This window comes from Chaetura pelagica, unplaced genomic scaffold (genome assembly GCF_000747805.2).
Source record: "Chaetura pelagica isolate M959 unplaced genomic scaffold, ChaPel_1.0 scaffold37, whole genome shotgun sequence".
Taxonomy (NCBI): Eukaryota; Metazoa; Chordata; class Aves; order Apodiformes; family Apodidae; genus Chaetura; species Chaetura pelagica.
Genome location: NW_009954567.1, coordinates 4,928,147 through 4,944,246, shown reverse-complemented (window position 1 = coordinate 4,944,246; position 16,100 = coordinate 4,928,147).

Below are 16,100 nucleotides of genomic sequence, written 5' to 3'. Positions count from 1 at the left end.
ACCATTACATTTTTGGAGCAGGAACTTTTATTGTTTTCTGTTTTCAATCCCTTTGATTTTTCTGGCTGACCTGAACTTAATTTGACACTCAGATCTAGTTTCTCAAGCCATCTTTTGAGCTATAACCAAGCAGACTTCTATTTAGTGACAGATCAAGCAGAAGCTGGAAGGTGTCTACAAGGCAAACACTGTCCAAATCTAGGACACAATGAAATCATCAGCAACAAAATTTCAGAAAACCTTGACAAGCTGCTGGTGACAAAAGGTTTTGCTGAACATCAACATTTCTTCCTTCAATAGAGCAAGTATGACCTTTCATATTCCAGATTAGGACTTCCTTGATTGCTGTCTTCGACCTAAATGTAGATAAAGAATCCGTGAGCTCAGAGGCAGTAATTTTGCCAAAAGTCAGATAATGCTGAACAAAGGAGAATCAGATATACAAAATCACAGCTGTACAAAGAGTTTCAAAAATTATGCTGTTAGAAGACTGCAGTTTCACAATTCTGCTAATTAAAGAAATTTTTCTGCTTTTGAACACCAGGCAATTTCCATTTCTCAGTGCTGGGGGTCAGATGGCTCCAGTAAAAATAACTCCACCTAATCCTCTTGCCTCTTCTCCACCATGCATTTAGAAAGTGAGAAGCCTGCAGAATCAGCACTTGTTTGAAGTGAGACTTCTCAAAAGCAAAAAAAGGAATCTAGTATATTCAGCATTTGGGGAATTTCTTGCTTAAAGAAAGTGCAAGACCTGAATCTGGTTTTGATCTAGTGATAAGCTTAGGTGGAGTTGAATTGCAGAACAGAGGTTCAGGAAGAAAGGAGTAAGAGCTAGCAGGCAAAATAACCTAACAGTTTGAAAGAATAATTTGCCATTGTGAAGAAGTGCAGGTGAATACATTGGAGATGCATGTTATAGGAAGGACAAATGGTTTTTATGAACCTGAGTGCCAATTTGATATAAATACTTTAAAAGCAAAATACACCTATTTAAAAATGCATTTAGCTGTTCCTGCAGAAACAAAGAAACTATAAAAGGAAATGAAGCCCTCATTAGCCAAGTCTGTTAGAGAAATGTTGTAATGTTGATAACGTGGTAGAAATAGAAGTAACAGATATCAGATAAGGGTTTTGGGAACAGCAGAAAAAGCTCCATGTGAGGAGACATGACAATAAAGTAGTTACTAGATATATTGCCTAGAAGTAATCTGATTTTATGAACAGTGCATTAAATATGGAGAAAGTCATTCCCCAAATGATCACAGTAAAAGAGAGGCAAGCAGTAAATCTCACAATATGCTGTATGCTCATTCTGTTTGTAGGTTGTTTCAAGACTGAACACCACCAGGTTAGTTGAGCAATATAGCAGCTACTGACAGAAACACATATATAGTCAAGATAGGTGGCAAGAGAATTTGTACTTTAAATCCAGGCAGAGCATTCTTTATTGCAATCTAAGACAATGATACTTCTCATGGTACAGAGCAGCAGGAGGAACTGGAGACATTCTCAATTGAGTCGGCACACAAAGACCAGGAAAACAAACTACGAAGACTAACATGGTCAGCCAGCCTGTTCTGCTCTTCTTAGTGTCTCTTTCAGACAGAAAGTCACATAGAGCTTATTTTAGATTTGGTAGGTGCAGAGTTCAGGCTGCTGTTCATAACAAATGTGATAATTAAGGTATATATCACACAGGTCTTTATTCAAAGCAAGGCAGAAGCTGACCATGCAAAAGTGCCTACTCATCCCAATACAAGAGAAAAAGAGATCTTTTATGTGGGATTCCTGAGATTTCAAACAACAGCACACCCATTTCCAAGTCAGAAAACAAACTGCAAAAAGAAAAAAAATTGAAAATAATATGTACATTTATTCCTTGGGAAAAACAAACAAAAATTTTAGAAAAGCAAACAAACCAAAAAAGCACCACATCAAAATGAAAACTACTCTGCTTTAAACAAATTTAGAGCAACTGAAGAAATAAAAAAGGGGGGAAAAAAAAGATAAGAGTTATAGAATCCTAGGATGATTAGGGGTTGGAAAGGACCTTACAGATAATCTAGTTCCAACCCCCTGCCATGACAGGAACACCCCCCACTAGACCAGGTTGCTCAGAGCCCCATCCAACCTGCCCTTGAACACTTTCAGGGATGTGGCATCCACAGCTTCTCTGGGGAACTTGTTCCAGTGACTCACCACCCTCACACTGAAGAATTTCTTTCTAATGTCTAACCTAAATCTACCATCTACAATTGCCCTTCATCCTATCACTACATGCCCTTGTAAAAAGCCGCTCCCCAGCTTTCCTGTTGCCCTTCTCAAGTACTGGAAGGTGCTATAAGGTCTCCCTGGAGCCTTCTCTTCTCCAGGTTGAACTGCCCCAACTCTCTCAGCCTGTCTTCATAGCAGAAGTGCTCCAGGCCTTTGGTCATCTTCACAGCTCATTCTGTGCCCCCTGGGAACACAACAGCCTGGCCAAAATGTAGAAAAATATGATGACAAAGGTAGGCAAACTCAGCAGATCAATTTAAGTGGAAAAAAGGATGCTTGGTGTTACCAACTGTTTTCCATTTAATCGTCCAGAATTTGCAAAAGCTTTTAACTCAAGGGATACTTGGAACACATGATGGCATTACGTTGAATAACAACCTGCTTGCAGCAGCTGATAGCTAAAGCTTGTTTGGCTGCTGCTCAATTCAAGATGCAGCCTTTTTATAATAATGTGTTACGTTTTTTGAAAGCCATGGTTCTCAGAACAGTACATTGTGAAACCTACATTTTATCACCACTATATTTTGTCCCAAGCACACATAGAAGCAAGAAAACCTTTGCTTAAATGCTATGGGAGAGGAGAAATTGGCTTTCTGAATTAGGGAAATAAACATTTTCATTCATGTTTCAAAAACAAATAAAGATGAGATAAAATTGATTAATTAGCATACTATATAGGCAGGAGTAGGCTGCCTGTGTCCTGCTTTATTTATTTCAGAAAAGTGATAATTGCACTTTGCAAAAATAGGATACTAAAATTATTTTTTCTCCTTGATTTGTCTTGCAGACTAATTGGAAACCTGTTTCAAGATCACTGCTTCAAGCCTTGTCAGACAACGATACCACAAGCCTTTATGTTATAGAGCATGATTCAAAGCCTCCTTTGAATCTAGACCTCTTTAGTGATGGTGGAGAAGACAGCAAGTGTGACACTTGCCAGTTAGAAGAAGCTGGCAATAACATAGATATAAATCTAAGGCATGAAGAAATCCATGAAGAAGCAGTTACAAGTGAAGAAGAAGTAATTTCCATTGCAGTACCAGTCTTGAGTGACTACACCAGCATGGAGTTCAGCCAGAAAGCCCTCATGAATCTGACAGTGAAGATGCCTGCAAAACCTGCTCATCCTCACCTGGAAATAGAACAAAGCAATAAGCAAGCAAAAACACACCATCAGGTTTTTTTTCCTCCCCAAGACTACCTCAAACAAAGCCAGGTAGTGTTTTTGCGATCTGGACCAACTTTGATGGGAGAAGTCAGTTCTAACTGAAGCACTTTCATATTTTCCCATACTATAAAGTTCCAAAACCTCTGATGCTTGAATGGAGCCATTAAGACCATATAGGACAGTGAGCTTATGACAACAGTTAGTCTCAACTTCAATAAGCTTCCTTGGTAAAAAATATTTATTATATCATTAGATTAGCTAATTCACCACAATCATTCTGTGGAAGGTCCTGCTGTCTTCACACAGGCAAGACTCAGGGAACTGCGTGAAAAAACATGCAGTAAGGTACCTCTTGCTAGATTCTTAGTCCCAGGGCACTCAGAAAACCATTTCAAGGCTTCCACTCAAAGTACAACATTGCCCTAATCATCAAGGGAGTTCTCTAATCACTGCAACCAGTTTTAAAGACCTGATTTTCCAGTCTGGTATGTTCTTCAGTGTAAGCTCAAGCAGAAGTGTCTGCCGCTCCAAAGAAGCTCTCCAGCTGGTCAAAGCTGGCCAAGAGAAAGACTGAAAAGCCTTGAGAATTTAGGAATATGCTTGTCCATCTATGTAAAGCACTATTAGGTGCTTTATAGCTTTTATCATTGTAGATGAATAGTGCTGTGTACATGAAGATGAAAATAAGTAGTTATTAGGATCAGAGTTCTTACTTGCATTAAATTAAAGCATTAAATTTATTCCTACATTTCTCCACATAGACATAGAAATCCATTAATATTCTCTCAGGAGAAGTAGTTGCAGATACAGTTTCACACTCCATGCAGTGGTTATGTTTGTTGAACAGACTTCAAGAGCTAAATAGATGGTTCTGTTCGTCATCTCCCCAAAGCCTGCACCAAGGAGTCACTGAAATAGAGGACAAAAGGATCTTTCTTAATATGCTTTCTGTGTGATTCAACCATGTAACTCCACGGTGCAAGGAATCTGAACTGGTTTTCCAGCTTACAACAGCTTCTCACACATGAGCTCTGTAAGCATTAATGGTTTGCAATTAATGTAGAAGCCCCAGTTTGCTGTCATCTCCAGGTTCTGGAGGATTTAATTAAAATTATTTTGTGGAGAAAGAAATTGATCAACTGTACCATAAACACCAGAGGCTCCTTAGACAGACATCTTTTTTAATTCTATCATTAAAATCTATCAATGTTTGTATAATGACTGTGAATTGTACATTTGGAAGAATGAGAGATATATGGAAAATCCTGGTATGGAGATTGGAAGTAAGTGAAACACTGCTCCCATCAGGATAGAAAAGAATGTTTTAAGTGAAGAGAAATAGAAAAGTACACTTGCTAAAGAGTTTGATCCAGCCAAAAAGGAGGCTTTGGTGGAATAATGTACCTACTCCAGGACACAGAGCTAGAAGAAAATAATTCCCCAGGTCTTCAGACATGGGGCAACAGTTTTTATGTGGGGGATTTTGTTAGGGCATTTTGTGTCTTCTTTCTTGTTTGGTTGGGGATTTTTTTGTTGTTGTTGTTTTGTTTGGTTCTTTTATTGGGGTTTTTACTTCAGTTGGAAACAACCTACAATGATCACATCTAGTCCAACTGCCTGACCTCTTCAGGCAACTAAAAAAAACTGCGTGTATATATAGATGTATCATGATTGCAGAAGGCTCCCTCTACTAATAAATATGTACAATACCTCAGTGCTATGGTATCGTTCAAGTGGTTTCAGTAGTGTTCTTCAGTATACTTAGCTTTGATATATGTTATATTAAGAGTGAAATTACAAATACGAAGAATCAGGACCATAAAAGCCAAGGCATTATTTTAGCATTTTTCTGTTCTTTACCCATTCTACCTAGCTCTAGATGACCTCTCTTAGCATTAGTGAGAATTCGGACATTGTAAAACCTTAGATACTTAACTGTGGGCCTGGAGTCTCATAACCATAGTGGTATTTAGCACAGGGAATCATACTGCAGTGTTATGATGTTTTAGCATTTTATATTTACAGAGAAAGAAATGTAATATTCAGTTTCTAATATGGCCTTTAAAAATACACACAAAGCAAAGATAATCACATACCTAGTATCAAAATGGTGGGTCTAAAGCATGGAAAGTTTAGAAGCAGTGGAAATTAATGTGAAGTTTTCCCTCTTTCCAGGAGTCAGTCCATTCACTGGTGAGAAAGAAGCTACTGCACTGTATTTTTGGGTCTGACTTTTGCAGGTGGCCTTCATTAAGAATTTGAAGAAAGGCAGAAAAGATTCTAGTCTGCTATAGTTTTCTCTTCCTAATTGTTTAGATAGTAAAGCCTCTCCTCAGAAGAAAAAGAAGACAGCAAGGCTGGCATAGTCTAGCTGGCTGGTAGTGATGTAATAATGTAAAAATGCCCCTAAGAACCATTGTCTTTGGGGGAAAATGTTACATACCTTTTTTTTTTTTTTTTTTTTTTTTTCTGGTATCCAGAGTAGGCTTTTTTTCTTGCACAATTTAATGCAGTATGGATTTATTATTTTTTTTTACACTTAAGGTCAGACTACAGTGCAGAAACTAGACAGCACTGAAAATTATCACAGTGTTTCAGAGGCAAGATAAAGAGCTACTCAGCCTGGAAGAGGAGATTGCAGCAACTATAGTATTCCAGAGGTTTTTTCACTTTGTATTAACTAGCAAATGGAAGAACAGTAACTACAGAATATCTAAAATCCCCAAAAAACCTAAGTCTGTGGGATACTTTGGCAACCTTGTAAGCCACCTTTATGGCACCAATGGCATCTGCACTCGAGCAGAGTTCCCCTGAAAGCAGAGAGCACATGGGCATCCTGTCAATCTGAGTCAACCCCAGCTACTGCTATAAAAATTGTAAAATAACAAAGCACTTAATTAACACCCTCTGCTTGTACAAGATGCTTGCTTCTGAGCTCTTTACTCAGTGTCACAGGCCCTTGATTTGCCTTTTTTTCTCTATCAATCAACACTGTGTGTCAACTGCCTGAAGTATATTAACTGTGTCCTGGTACTTAGTGCATTGATGGGATCTATAAGAATGTGGGTAATAAAACTCAGGAGAGACATCAGTCACTTCTAAGCACTGTTTACAGAAGGCTACGGCTAAGATAAATCACTCTGTGCCAATGGGAGGAATAATCTTATCCCCATGTCTATTTTGTTTTTACAGCAGAAGCACCCATATGATAAATCAAACTGAAAACAACCTGCCATGCTAGAAAGTTATTCATGTCACCCACCCTAGAGAGCCCTTCAGTGCTTCATAGAATCATTGAATCGTTTAGGTTGGAAAAGACCCCAAGACCCTCAAGTCCAACCACTAACCTAGCACACTGCCAAGTCCACCACTAAAATGTCCCTAAGCACCACATCTACACAGCTTTTAAATATCTCCAGTGATGATGACTCCACCACTTCCCTGGGCAGCTTGTTGCAGTGCTGGGCAATCCTGTTGGGTCACAAAATTTTTCCCAATAGCCAATCTAAACCTCCCCTAGCACAACTTGAGGCCATTACTTCTTGTTCCATCACTTGTCACTTGGGAGAAGAGACCCAACACCCATGTTGTTAAAACTTCCTTTCAGGTAGTTGTAGGGAGTGTTAAGGTCTCCCCTCAGTCTCCTTTTCTCCAGGCTGAACACCCTCATTCATCCAGTCACTTCTCCTAAGATTTATGCATGAACTTCCTGGCAAAAAGCCTTCCCTGGAGCAGGGCAGAAACTTCACAGAAACAAATTAACCAAGGGAGTAATCTGGATTTGTGGAAGTGGTAGACAAGGGCAGGACAAAGGAAAATCCTGGGGAATGATAGGCACAACAACAGTCAGCATTGCCAGAGAGCTTGTGATGAAAAGGCTTCAGGTCCTTACCGGAGACAGCGAAATGTAGGCAGGCTGTAGAGTAGTAGACATGCTACTTTATCTGAAAATTTGTAGGCTGCAGCCAGTTTTTTATAGATTCCTAGTACAGAAATGGATAGCAAACCCACAAACGGGTATTAATTCTCTGACCTTTTCCAAGCAGTAACTGCTACTGCTGAACTTTGCTGGTGGTGGTTCAAGCCAAAGTAGCAGGCTATCAGGAACCTTTACCTTTCTTGTGAGTTGCAATTCAATAACCATTCTGGCATTCATTTCAAGTATACGGTTGCTGGGTATCACCAGAATTAGGATCTGTAAGGCTCAGTAATTCACTTTTGGCATTACACTTATGGCTGTGCGTTCACTATCTGGACGGTATTATCTGTCTTGGAATTAAAGTAGCCACTCTGACTTCTGAGTGTCATATTCAAGCGCAATGAAGTCCATTCTGGAAAGGAGGCTACCTGTGTTTCTGCAATTTTTAATTGTTCTAGCTGTGTCAAACTAGTTGTAATTGCCAATGCTCATCCAACGTACACAGTCGAGCTATTTATCTAGACACAGGCTGTACTGTGGCTTCTCAACACTACGTGGTTAGTACCTCATAGCTAAAAAAAACAATAGGACATAGTCACACTGAAGTTCTGATTTGTTAGCTCCATTTCCACCTGGTCACACAAATGGAGCATTTGTGGAAAAGTAAGATAAAATTTACATGGAAGATGTTGGATCAATTAACATTGATAGTAAAGATCCTACTAGGAAAAAATAATTTCCACTACTAATAGAAGAGATTTTGTGGATGCTGAGAAAACCCCCAGCTCCAAAACCAGTTATAATACAACCTGGTGGTAGATGATTCTGTTCACCCTATTTCAATGTTCCTTCAACCTTGGTCAGAAGACTCTTGGGATTTCACAAAATATAGAGAAGCTAGGGCATTAAATTCACTATTTATAGGCCATATCTCCATTGGAATGATTGAGGAGTCTGCAATTCCAAAAAGGGTTGTGTGTGTACTCATAAACCCACCATACAATTTCTTTGATAATCATCTGTGCTGATTAAGAGTGAAAACCAGAGTATTTCAGTAACTTACCATGTGTCCCATATTATCTGAGAGAAGGCACTATAAAGGAGTCTCTAGCTCTTCCAGGCTTACACCAGGAACATACAGCTGTCATCTTCCCACCCTCTTCAGAGATTAAGAAACAGAACAAACATATCACAGATCTGGTGATCTTTCATGGATCAAATGATCTTGCTGATATGAATGAAACTTGGACACATTAAATAACACCTTACAATTAACATAATAAATATCCAGTTGACATCTGTAGAGGCTTTACCCTCTTCTTTGCATCCCAATACACTCTTTAATCTTTAAGGTATCTATCCAAAATCTCCTCCAGCTAGAGAAAAATTTAACTAGGCAAAAAGCAGTCCATGTTTGTTCCTGGTCAATATATACCATCTCATAACATCTTCATTTGTTCTGTATTAGTTTGTTTAGAAATACTGATCATTTTGCTTGAGGCTGATGTGTAACATGAGCTAGTACGACTTGCAGAACAGTTCAGACAAGTCCAGTCCTTACTAAATACTTAGTCTTGACAAGACTAGGTAGGATGACTGGGATATTTAAGGGCTGAGTACTTTTTGAGGAGAACACCAAGCTAGCTGAAAGACAAGTATTTATCAGCTTAGAAGACTTATTAAACAAGTCTTAGCTAAATAAGAGTATCCCCATAAAACTGAAGAAAGCAGAGGAGCAATTTTGGAAAATATTACCTCCCCACAGCAAGACAAATGCAATGAAAGCAACTGGTTATACATTTGTTTTATGTTCACATTTCATGTCAACAAACTCATTTGCTTTGAACTTCTAGATCCAGTAATCTGAATCAACCCTTTAATATCATTACTTCAATAAAAAATAAAGGTTTTCTTTCAGCTGTCTTTAAAAAGAAATGGAAGGTCTGTAGAGAGAAAAACAGAAGGATGGTCTTCCCCAGGTCTGACACTGAAGCAGCACACTTCACAACTAGTATGTCTTGCCCCTGCAAAACAAGCCATGTACACACAAAATTTGATTTAAAAACTCACTTTTTTAGTCTATTTTCAATCAACACCTCTAAAAAATTTCATAGGAGTTATTTTTTTTTCTTTTTAGTAATTACTTAAGGCAATCAGGTAATACATTAATTTCAACCATTTCTAAGACATCTCAATGTATTTCTCAGATGTTTTTTCTTGCATGTGAAGACATTCAGAGGACCAAGATGGTAAAATGCAGTTATCCAACACAGATGTGTTGCCACAATCACCTGATCAGGAGTAACACCAGCCACAAATCTCACTATAGACATGACTGCTTTCAAAAAGCCCAAGATCAGATCCCTACTGAGCAAGTTAAAAGTGTATCAAGAAGCCCATCTCAAACTTTTGCTCCTTAATCATTGCTGTTTATTTAGATTCTTACACATTATACGAAGTACTATAGAAGCTTAAGCACTGAAAATAGTGAATTTTAATATGAAAATATACAATAAATTGTCAGGTTTCCTAAGTATCAGAAACTCTGCACAAACTCCTGATTTCTGTACAGCCACATTTATTGACTTACTGTTTCAAAGTGACAAGCTCTCCCTGGTGGAACTATGGTAGTTTTCTCTGGAGAAGAAAATCCCCTGTTCAGCCAAGCCTCTTTTGTAACTAAACAGTGATGATACATTTCAATTAATTAACACCTTTCCTGCAATATTCTTGTCACTAACAGTCCAACTGAGTTGGTAATAAAGCCCTCAACTCTAAAACAGTAACAAATATACAGCCATTTGCTGTATATCTCATCCAAATTTAGTGGAAGTGAGTTTATGACACCATTAAAACTTTGGGACACCGTTTATTTACAAATATAACAACAACATAGTAGCAGCATTTGAATTTTCTTTACATGTATGATTTCCTGGTTGCTTTATTAATGCAAAAATACACTCTAGCAACATGGAACAAGTTAGTTCTTAGAAGACCTACTTTATTATCAGAAATATCAAACTTAAAGAAGGGTAATAATACTTATACTGCTGCAGTGCTTAGGTTCCCCAACTATATCTGAACCCAGACTGTGAAGAGTGCAGGGTATAATAAATTAATCATAGCTCCTGCACCAGTGGGAAAAATAGCAGAAAGGCTCTATTGACAGAGTACATGAGCCGTACATTTCACACTCCTCATTTGATGTTTCCAGAGCAGGTCAATCATCACTTTGATTAAATTATTATGAAAATTACATATTTATGAAGTAGCAATTTCTAAGTGGACCATGATTTATTAATCAGTGCAGCAGTAGTTCTAAATCTTTACACTAAGGAAGGTTTCACTGAGTAGAGCAACAACTTCTAAGAAAGCTACTTAGCTGACAGCATTAGTCACATCAAGGACTGAAAGGAAGAAATTATTCTTATGCTGTTGCTGAATAATGGCACAAGATTACATGGAACACCCTTTGTATACAAAGAATCTCTACTTTTGCATCAAATTTGGCACTAGATTAACACAAAAATGTAATACATTTTTCAAAAGAGAAAAGCTGAAAGTTTTCAGAAGAAAATAGGTAAACAGCTAAAAATTCATTGTTGCTGTCCTTGTTCTCCACTATTAAGCTCAACAATCATAAAACTGTCATGACAATTTAAAAAAAAAACAACAACTTTTTTCACCCTCTTGGATAGTAAGATTTCATGGCTTCAGGAAACAGTGAAAACTGAAGTTTGTAGACAGCTTCTGCACTGCAGTATTCCCCAGAAGTGCATCTCAAACTAGGGAGAAAATAGCTGTCTCCACATATTGTCACACAAGCTCATTAAGCTGTTTTATATTGAAGAGAATACAGAAGAAATCCCTATACTAATGTGCTTAGGTCTGGCAAAAATGCTTACCTACAAATGAAGCATCCTTGTATTTGAAATAAGGTAAAACACTGCATGCAAAGACATTTTTTTTAGTTTAAAATTAAACACAATTGAAACTGTGTTTCTCTTGTATAAAAAACCCCTTTTTGTACAGTGCTTTTAGTTTTCAATATTATTTTAATTAGATGTTTCAACATATAAAAATAAACCCAAGGTACAAGCTGAAAACTTTTTTCACTAAATCAAATATTCAGTTTTAAACTTATGATAACACCGAAGGCATTAATCAACTGTTGTAAAGCTGAAAGTACCACCAAATAGCAGACAGGACCCATAACATGCCTCAGTGTGCAAGTCACTGTTGAGAATTCACACCTTTAAGATTATTTGTTTTACAGTTAGAATGCAATTTTCACATTCACATTTACAAAACTGAAGATTATTTGTGTCTGGGGTGAACAGCTAGCAAAATTAAAACACATTAACCCAGACTTTGTTTCATTACAAGCTAACAAAAAGACAGTGACGGAGATGCTTCACACCTAAAAATAGGAGATACATACATCACTGTAGAATTACTGCTTGCAATGGTCATACATGTGAATGAAGAGCGTAACACAGTAATAAAGACAGGTATGAAGTATAGAGTAATTTGTATCATACAAAGCAGCCTTTAATTGTATCTCTTCCTCAGACCAAAAGAAAATCACACAAATCCCTACATTTAATACCATTACAAATAAAAACTAAGGACAATACACAGAAGAAACCATGTAACAAACAGATTTTAAGAGTTTGAAATTAATTTCAGCTCTTGTCTTAGATTTAACGGCCAGAGAACATTTGCTAGCAATGCAAAGCATGCTACAGACTTCAAAATTTCCCTTCTTTGCAGCAGAGTAAACACACTTGTCACCGTTTGACTCAGGTCAGACAATGCTCTCGATCCCCTCCCCCCCCACCCCCGGCCCAGGCAGGGAAGGAGAGAGAAAAAGAGAGAGACTTGGCTGGATTGAAAACTAAACTACACAGCTTTAATTAAACACTAATAAATGATACAAGAAAATATATACAATTATATACAGATATATTCAGGTATGGGCAAAAGCCTCTCGCCTCCCCCCACCCCCAGCAACTCCCACAGCACCTCCCTGAACTGGGAAGAGCCCCGAGAAATCCCGGAGCTACTGCTGAAGAAAGCAGAGAATGATGAGGGTCACGAGAGCTCAAGCTTAAGGGTCGACGGTGATGGATGAACAGAGTCCTCCCTGGACACCGGCCATGGATGGAAGAGAAGGGAAGAAGAAGCAGGAAGGAAGTTGTCTTCTGTGATCTCTGACCTTCCTCCGAGTTTACGTAGATATATGGAATGGAATATCTTTGGCCAATTTTGCTGTCTGTCTAACTCAGCCTCCTACGGGGGGGTCACAGATCTCCCCATAGTGTCTGAGTCGGCAGAGTGAAGGTGCGACCTTGAAGCCTCAGTAGTTAGAAAAACATTCCAGTGCCTTATCAGCCTAGAAGAACACACTGTTGCTAGTTAAAAGAAAGCTTACTGAAGAAAAAAAAAAAAAATCAGTAAAAAGAAAAATTGGATTCATCCTGGCTCAAACCAGGACAACGCTGAAGTGGCAACAGCTCATTTCAACGCAAGAGGCACAAGCTGGAACATGTGAAGCTCCATTTAAATATGAGAGAAAACTTCCTTACCATGAGGGTGACACAGCACAGGAACAGGCTGCCCAGGGAGGTTGTGGAGTCCCTTTATCTGGAAATACTAACAATCCACCTGGATGCAGTCCTGAGTAACGTGCTCTAGGGGATCCTGCTTTAGTAGAGGGTTGGACTAGATGATCTCTAGAGGCCCCTTCCAACTCTGACCATTCTGTGATTGTGATTCCAGAATCCAAACTGTGAAAAGGTCGCTGCTGTTACATCACCTAATGTAAAGCTAGTTCAGAAGTATGTATCTGAAAGCGTTATCAAAGAAATTAGCAGGTCACTGATGAGTAGTAAGAACCCACATCTCACCAGTTTCTCAGGTATTCTTCAGATTCTTCTAGTTTTCAATTGAAGTGCTTTTATCCCCCTCTTATTTACAATGCCAAAATATAAAATATATTATTCATGCTTCATACAACTATCAGCCTTTGTAAACAAACTTCCACTTCTCACACCAGTGTAAACCTATTGACTACAATGAATTATCTCAATCACAGCCACCTCTGTTTTGAGCTTAGAATCTTGTTTCATCCACCAGCAGTTTCCACCTTCTACCACCTTTCAAAATCTAAAGACAAATGCTCCCCAGAAACACTGTTGTAGTATCACTGCAGTCACTAATGGAAGGTTATGCAGATGTGATTTACATTGTCTTAACAAAATGGCATCATATCACTTCTCTGAGCAATTACAAATCACAAGATTTTCAAATAAAGGCTGACTAGATGAAGTTACATTGAAAAAAATACAGCTATCATGAAGCACAGTGTTGAAACCTGGCAGCTCAGCATGCAAACTTGTTAATGATGAAGGCGATGGACTTCCAGTGGACACATCTAATGGATGAAGCACACAACCCTGTTGGAGCAAGCAGGAATTCCACTACTGTTCTACACTACTGGTTTGAATTTGGGCTATCCTCTGCAGAGATAGGCATTTTGGAGAGCAACACCTCTCTAGTAGTGGCTTTTCAGGAAGCTGGGAACCGTAAAACACCTAACAGGAATAGATAGAACGTAACTACCTCACAGACCTGCACAGTATTTACAAAGCAAATGCAGATGATACAGCATTTATAAGAAAATATGACTTAAGATGGGGACAAAATGTGTGTGTTAGGTGACTGCTTGTTTTAGGGGTTTTTCTGCCTTTAAAAAAAAATTGCAAGGGAAAAATTAATTCCAATATATGTGATGCTTATAGACTTGTACATGTGATAAGTTAGCTAGTAAGACTAATAGTTTCCAAAGGCTTGTTTCTTGGCTAACTGTACAATATCCTTTACATGTTTTGTAATTGATAAATAATAGAGCTACGGAATTTCAGGATAACAGAACTCAAGAAATCAAACTAATACCAGCTGAAACATAATACATTGGCAGAGTTCTAATTCCTTTGTAAGAAGAAACCTAGCTTTTTCAAAGACTTTATAAATAATACATGTAAACTTTCACTGGTATCCACCTTTCAAATAACAAAAAAGCTGTGTGAATAAGACTAGATCAACTAAAAATACTCCTTTAATAAGTATGTACCAGCAGAAACTTCCCTCTAAAATATTTTATTAGTGAAATGGTACCAAAGATAACAAGTATACAAACAAAGTCTTTGCTCTATACTACTTACACATCATAAATAAGACAGCTGTTGTTGCAAGACACAATCCTTCACAGTCTTCCTGTAAGCATACAGATTTCATTCTTTTATCAGAATAAGCTGTTCACCAGCCAACAGCATGTGGCTTAAACATCACAAAAATGACTGTCTATACTTTACATGGTAAAGCATTTTCTATAGATTTAAATGTACACAGTGGCAAGAATGTTAAATAGGTATTGAAAATGAAGAGTGATTAAGCAGCTTCACAGTCAGACTGTGTTTCATTACCTTAGGAATTGGGCAATTTTTTTATCCCCTATAATATGTGTGGGTTTTTTTGCAGAATTAACTATGCAAAAGAACATAAAAACAAACTGAAAGCAAATAGTTAACATGCTATTAAGTTTTGTGGTTTTTACTGAAGGAAATAACTCTCCCCATGAGGTAAGGCAATTAAGTAATCTGATTGTATTAAGTTGTATTAAAAATAATCTACTTGATTTTAGGCCTAAGTAAGAAATCTCATGCAGCCAATTAAGTTACATGAGAAACTAAGCCATGTTTAACCTTGACAAAAATACTCACTTTGTCATTCTCTTCCTACAGGCTTTCTCCCCAAAGGCTGAAAAAAGAATCTCTGCCATATAACTCCTGTGTAAATTAGAACTTTTTTCCCCAAATTACTTATCCCCCTCTTCTTTGCATACAATTCCTTTTATATCACCCAACCGGTACCAGAGAAGATGATGAAGAGGTAACATTAAGGCCACCCAAATGTAGCTAGAAAGTCCAACATGCTGTCTTTGACATAGATGATCAGCAAATACTTTGTACTCAGCTACTACTTTTGTACAGTGGTGGTCCCCAACGGCATCTTTGCTTTAATCTATGAAGTCTTCTAAAAATAAAAAAGAATAGAGCTTTCGGAGCATTAGTATTTTAACAAGTGAATCAAACAACCGTTCTGACAAATCACTTGCATTCTTTTCTACAGTATGGTGGTGGCAAAATAGCAAGAGAGATTATGTAAAGTTTAGCTGAAAATTAATAATAGCACATATACATTTCTAAAAAATACCACATTTTAAGAAGGCACTAAAGCTTCTGCTTGTGCTCCCCATATTTTTTTAAACAAAAAAAGAAAAAATTATTCTCATAATGGCACCTGTACTATTTGCAGCTGAACAAACACTGCAGTACGGCTCAAAACAAAGCTGCAAGTTCTGATAACATCATACAGATGTGCTCACTTCTGCAAGGACAAAAGAAAACAACAGAACAACCCCAAAATAATCCAGTAAGCTAATCTATTACCTATAACATGGAAATGTTCCTTTTAGGAATAGAAAAGAAGCATGCATTGTTCAAATATGTTAAATGAAATATTAACTGTAGGCATATTAGTAAGAAATTATTTTAAATAATAAACCCCAAGAATCTCAAGCAGTAAGCAAAAAAAAAACATACTAGTACGTAAGTATTTAACAGAAATGTCATAAAACTGTTTATGCCTATAAAACCTTTCCTTACAGTTGTCATG